Below are 6996 nucleotides of genomic sequence, written 5' to 3'. Positions count from 1 at the left end.
GCCGCCGTGGCCTCCGCCCTCCGCCCGGTGCCTCCCCGGCCCAGATCCGGCCGGATTCGGGGAAGGAGACCCCGGATCCGTCCATCCCCGGCCTCCTCCCGACCTCTCCCTCGTCCTCCGGCCACCCTGGCCCCAACTCCGGCGAGACTCCGGCGAGATCCGCCGCGGTTGACTTTTTCCCCGAGGTCAAAATTATCCTAAGTCCCAGATTTTTGTAATTTTCATGCCATGTTCGACCTGCTGTAACTCTGCATCCGTAACTCCGTTTTGTGCATGTAATATGTCAAATTGTTCGTCTCAACGAGGAAATCATTTCAATCCATGGCATCATATTCATTTGAGGTCATCTAGATGCCCGAATCATCGTTGTAAAAGTGCTTCATAATGTTTTCTGCTGTCTGTTATCAGAACGAGCTCTTTTGTCATTTTTGCCATGATTGATGTGTGCATCCTATGAGGTTGATGTCTTCATGTGTTTTGAACTATGCCATGTCTTCTTTACAGTGGTGTATGCCATATATTTTTGTGATCAATGTGGTGACTAGCACAAGCATGCAAACTAGGCTTCGTGTTAATGTTGTTTTTAGTTCCTGTTCTGCTGTAATTTTGATGTCATGTAAACTTGATGCTACAGAGTGATCCATGCATATTTTGAGATACTTCAGTAAGGGTGTTTTGAACAATAGGTTATTGTCTATACATTCATGCCCTTGGTTGTAATTATGGAGTAGTTTAGCATGTCATTTGAGTGCTCTACTTTTGCTTCAAAATGTTTCCTGGCAGATTGTTTACATGTTATTCAATTTGGGCAAGGTTGCTATAGTTGATCCTTGCATGCTATGGACTTGTTCTTGACTTGGTTTGTTACACAAACATGTCTTCTTGATGATGCTATGCTTATCTTGTCATGCAATGACTTGTGGTGGGTGTATCGAGCTCGTTAAGTAGTGTTCACGCTGTTGCTGTTTTGCTAGGCTGAATCTGTTATTTCGTGATGCTATATAAAAATGTTGCTACTAATCATTCTATGCATAATATGGAGATGCTCTATAAACATGTTTTGATCTAAATGTCATCCTCTATCAACCATGCCCCTGGTTGCATTTATAGCTTGCTGTAGATTGTTCATATCTTGCTCCAAAGTTGCTTCGTAATGTTGTTGTCAGCCTGTTAACATTAAGTTCACTTGTTCCCATGTGTTCTCCTACTGATCCATGCATCCTATGACCTTGCTATTGCCATGCTTGGCTTCACAAATAAGTCTTCTTACTGTTGGTAGCCTTGCCATGCCATGTAATGCTCTGTAGTGAGTTGCATAAGCTCATCTACATGCCTTCATAATTATGTTCCTGCCATGTTTGAATCTATAATATAACTTGCTTTGTTTACGTGGGTGCCATCATATTTTCTGATCCTTTTTGGCTTATGGTCAGTAAAGGACATTTGATATATGCATTTAGTAGATTCATGCCATGCCTTTTTTTGCCATGATAAGTTCCTGTAACATGTTGTTTGATAGCTCTAAACATTGCATCATGATGTTATTTTCTACAAAGTCTGAAATTGTTATAACTTGCAATCTTACCATGTGTGTTTGAGTATGTTCTAGTGATCTCTAGAGATAGCTCAGTTTTCATGTTTTGTAATGCTTTACCTGTACATTATGCCCATGCCTTTTGTTCTCATGTTGGAGTGCTGTAGCTTGTTGTTTTGATGCTTGCAATATGCCTAGTTGCTGTTTTGGACAGCTTGTCCTTTAAACTTGTTTCATGTGTGTGTGTTGAACCGTTGCTCCGTTTTGAGTGTGATCTATATGAAACTTGCTTAGAATTGCATGTAGTTTCATATTATCATGTTGCATCCTTGTTTTGAGGTGTTTGCTTGATGTTTGTATGCATTTTGCATCAATGCCATGTTTAACTTGTTTTGCTCATATCTTCTAGGCCGTAGCTCCGAACTAAATGAACTTTATATGTAACTTGACTAAAATCTCGTGTAGATCATCCTTGTGCATCTTAACTTGCTGTTTAACCACTTGAACATAAGGTTTATTCAGATCTGGACCAATTTCAAAATTTGCATATGAGGACTTACCGGATTTGTTATATGTTCTTCCCGGCCTCATTTAAACTTGCCTTGATGTGTTGCTCTTGTTTGCATCACCTCTTGTCATGAGTAGCTTCATGTAGCGTTGTCATGCATCATGCTCGTGTGTGCATCACGCCTTGTTCATGTGTGGTGTGTTTACTATGATGTGTGCTTCTTTTCGATAGTTCCTGTTTCGTTGCGATCGTGAGGATTCGTTCGTCTTCGCTTGGTTCGGCTTCATCCGATCGTCTTCTTCATGGACTCGTTCTTCTTCCTAGCGGGATTTCAGGCAAGATGACCGCTACCCTGGATCTCACTACTATCATTGCTATGCTAGTTGCTTCGTTCTATCGCTTTGCTGCGCTACCTATCATCTGTTTATCGAGCCAACCCTTGTTGCCATGAACCTCTAACCTTTGACACCTTACCTATGCAAACCATTGATTGGCTATGTTACCGCTTTTCTCAGCCCCTCTTATAGCGTTGCTAGTTCCAGGTGAAGTTGAAGATTTCTCCATGGTGGACAGGATTTTGGTTGGGATATCACAATATCTCTTATATTATTAATGCATCTATATACTTGGTAAAGGGTGGAAGACTCGGCCTTTTGCCTAGTGTTTTGTTCCACTCTTGCCGCCCTAGTTTCCGTCATACCAGTGTTATGTTCCCGGATTTTGCATTCCTTACGCGGTCGGGTGATTTATGGGACCCCCTCGACAGTTCGCTTTGAATAAAACTCCTCCAGCAAGGCCCAACCTTGGTTTTACCATTTGACTCACCACCACCTACCCTTTCCCTTGGGTCGGCCAACCCGAGGGTCATCTTTATTTTAGCGCCCCCCCCCCGGGCCAGTGCTTGTCTAAGTGTTGGTCCGAACCGAGCCGCCTGCGGGGCCACCTTGGGGAAACTCGAGGTCTGGTTTTACTCGTAGCATGTCTCATCCGGTGTTGCCCTGAGAACGAGATATGTGCAGCTCCTATCGGGATTGTCGGCGCATCGGGCGGTCTTGCTGGTCTTGTTTTACCATTGTCGAAATGTCTTGTAAACCAGGATTCCGAGTCTGATCGGGTCTTCCTGGGAGAAGGTCTATTCCTTCGTTGATCACGAGAGCTTGTCATGGGCTAAGTTGGGACACCCCTGCAGGGTATAATCTTTCGAAAGCCGTGCCTGCGGTTATTGGCAGATGGGAATTTGTTAATGTCCGGTTGTAGATAACTTGACACCAGATCCGAATTAAAATGCATCAACAGTGTGTGTAGCCGTGATGGTCTCTTTTCGGCGGAGTCCGGAAAGTGAACACAGTTTCTAGGTTATGTTTGACGTAAGTAGGAGTTCAGGATCACTTCTTGATCATTGCTAGTTGACGACCGTTCCTTTTGCTCTCTGCTCGCTCTTATTTGCGTATGTTAGCCACCAAATATGCTTAGTCTCTGCTGCAGCCTCACCACTTTACCCCTTCCTTTCCTTTTAAGCTTTCCTAGTCTTGATACCCATGGTAATGGGATTGCTGAGTCCTGGTGGCTCACAGATTACTACAACAACAGTTGTAGGTACAGGTTATTCGATGATCATGACGCGAGAGCGATGCTTGCTTGCGTTGAGTTCTTCTTCTGCTTCTTCTTCGATCAGGGGATAGGTTCCAGGTCGGCAGCCTGGGCTAGCAGGGTGGATGTCGTTTGAGTTTCTGTTTGTGATTCATCCGTAGTCGCACGATGCTCTGATGTATTGTGATATTTTATTCGTGTGGCATTGTATGCCTCTTGTATGTATCCCCATCTATTATGTAATGTTGATGTAACGATATCCACCTTGCAAAAGCGTTTCAATATGCGGGTCCATCCTTGGTGGGACCTTGGAGTTCCTTTTGGATAGGGTCGCATATTGGGCGTGACAAGTTGGTATCAGAGCCTCGACCGACTCTAGGAGCCTCCTTGATTGATCGTGTAGTTTGGCCGAGTCTAGAATAAACTATTTTCGGAGTCTAATTATATCGGAGAGTAGGAATTCTTTTTACTCCTCTGCCCCTTCGTCGCTCTGGTAAGGAATCTTGACGTAGGTGTTTTGAATTACTTCTCTTCCCCTTCAAATTTTTCTTTAGGTTCACGCAGTTGGTTTTCCGGTAGTTGTTCCTCAGCTCTTTTTATCCAGTGCATTTCTCGTCAAGTCGACTCGAGCCTCTTCATCTTTGAGTTCAATCCTCAGTTGTTTTCTTTTCCCACCCTCCCTCCCTTCTTCTTCTTGGAACCGGAGTCCGTAATCGAGTATCCATCGTACTCGTGAGAAGTTTTGCTCTCTTTCCTCAATGTTTTCAACCGGTGTCTTCTCTTCAAGTTATTCGTCGGTTTCCCCTTCCAAGTTGCCTTTCTTTTCCCGCCCTCCCACCTTTTTTCTTCCCGGAGTCTGACTCTCTCTCGACCAGCTATCTCATTCGTGTGGAACCTCTTCAGTCTTCCCTCAATTATTTCAACCGGTGAATTCTCGTCTCGGTGGACATTCTTCATCACTTTTCCGGTGGATTCAATTCAAGTTTTTTCGAGTTGATCATATTCTTTTCCTCGAAGTATTCCCCTTGCTCATTTGCCTCTCGCCATTCAATCATTCCGGAGTTCGGAAGACATCTCAGGAGATTCGTCTGTGTTCGAATTAATTCGAGGTTGTCACCTCATTCAAATATTTAAATTGTTTCAGTGCATCATCCATCTGTTCAACATCCCTTTCCAACGGTGTTATCTCTTCAGTGGGCCCTAACCCACAGGTCTTTTTCCAGGATCTTACCTGACTCTTCTAATTATTCCGGAGCCATTCCAAATTATTTTCAAGTCTGACGTAAGAATGAATTTCATCAGTCAGATGCCATTTCCAAGATCGATTTCAAATCATTTCATTGTTGGCTCAACCTCTTCGCTTTAAATTCTCCCGGAGTATCTCAGTAATTTTGGTGGTGTTTCTCGTCGTCATTTGAAGACCGAAGAAGAGTTCCTCTTAAATCTTGTCCGTTCTCTCGAAGGTTCGCGGTTCTAGCTTCATATCATCCTCTCGAATTATTTCAGTTTGTCAGATATTCTTTTCATCCATCCGGAGTATTTCAGGAGTTGATTTTTGTTTCTTTTCACCGGAGGCCATCATTTCAGTTATCCTTCTCTATTTATCCCGGTGCTTCGTTCAAGTGTTCTTTAATCAGCTCATGTTCTGTTTGTCATTTTGCATCTGAATCCCCTCTAGCTTATTTGTTCCTTCTAATTCTTCCCGGCGTTTCAGTCTCTTTTATCAGTCATTTTCGAATTCTTACGGTGGTTCGTCCAAGATTCTTTTTCCTTGAGTATCATATTAATTCATTCGTTTTTTCAATTCTACCGGTGGTTCATGAAGACCTTCTCAAGTTTGTGATATGTCACTTCTCAATCCTTTTCAAGAGGAATAAGTAGTATGCAAAAATCCGTTGGTTGTCATCAATTTAATTTGATGAAGGATAAGCATACAATAAATCTTATTCTTAGTTCATCAGAGTGATTAATCCTTTCCTGCGGAGTTTGTTCTTGATGAATAAATTCTAGTTCCACGTGTTTTCATCTTTTCTTATCCGGAGTTCAGTTTCCTCGGCCATTTCGTCGGAACCTCCATCGGAATCATCGCAATGCACATCTTATTCTTTCGTCCTTCATTCTATCTCATCATCCTTTCGTTACTGGAGTTCTTCATGGTGGTTCTTCATGATTTAATTCTTTCTTCAAGAGTTTCATCAATATTTTTGGTGGAATTCAAATATCTTTTCTTCTTGCATCTCTAAGTGTAATTAATTCCCCGTATTCTTTAGAATTGGAGTTTTGCATTTCTTTGTTCTTCTCAGATATTCAAATCCACTCAATCCTTCCTTCTAAGCTCTTTTCATTCAAATTCTTTCAATTCTTCCGGAGGTATTGCGTTGTTTATCTCGTCAAGTGTCATTCCATCTTCTAAAGCTCATGTTCTATTCTTTCCTTGTTCAACCAGAGTGCTACCTAAATCCTTTCAGTCTTATTCATTTCTTATCTCGTTCTAACCGAAGTGGTTTCATAGTCTATCTGATTCCCCGAGCCTTCGATTATCGTCATTCTCGTCGTTCCTCTCTTCTTCTCGAGTGCTCTCGATTCTTTGCTTCTTCTCTTGAGTTCTTGATTCACCTCATCCCTTTTCCCCTTCCGTCTCGGTCCTAAGATCTCGGGATGAGATCTCTTGTTAGTGGAGGAGTGTTGTAACGCCCCGGATTCGTTGCGCCAGGTGTCTGCCAGTTTTTCGTCTTTGCTGCCATGTCATTTGCTTGCGTGTTGCATTTTACCATGTCATCATGTGCATCTCATTTTGCATACGTGTTCGTCTCATGCATCCGAGCAGTTTCCCCGTTGTCCGTTTTGTAATCCGGCGCTCCTATGTCCTCTAGCGTTCCCCGTTCGTCTCTCGTTGTGAGCGGGTGTTAAACTTTCTCGGAATGGCCCGAGTCTTGCCAAGTGGCCTTGGTATAGCACCGGCAGACCGCCTGTCAAGTTTCGTGCCATTTGGAGTTCGTTTGGTACTCCAACGGTTAACCGGGTAACCGTAAAGCCTCTCTCTCTTTGCAGCCCAACACCCCTTCCAAATTGGCCCAAAACCCACCTAACTCCCCTCCATGCTCTCGGTCGTTCGATCACGATCGCGTGGCCGAAAACCGCTCCTCATTTGGACTCTCCTAGCTCCCTCTACCTATATAAAGGTCCTCCCCTTCCATTTTCGAGGATCAAATCCCCTCGAAACCCTAATTTTCTCCTCCGCGCCACGCCGGACATGTCCGGACCCGACCAGACACGTCCAGCCGCTGTCCCTCGGCCAACCGCATCGCGCCATGTGGGCGCCGCCGCCCGCCGCCGCCGGCCCGTTAGGGCCCGCGCGGGGCCC

Source organism: Triticum dicoccoides, chromosome 6B, assembly GCF_002162155.2.
Source record: "Triticum dicoccoides isolate Atlit2015 ecotype Zavitan chromosome 6B, WEW_v2.0, whole genome shotgun sequence".
Lineage (NCBI taxonomy): Eukaryota > Viridiplantae > Streptophyta > Magnoliopsida > Poales > Poaceae > Triticum > Triticum dicoccoides.
The sequence above is the reverse complement of the archived record's forward strand: the minus strand, read 5'-3'. Positions refer to the sequence as shown.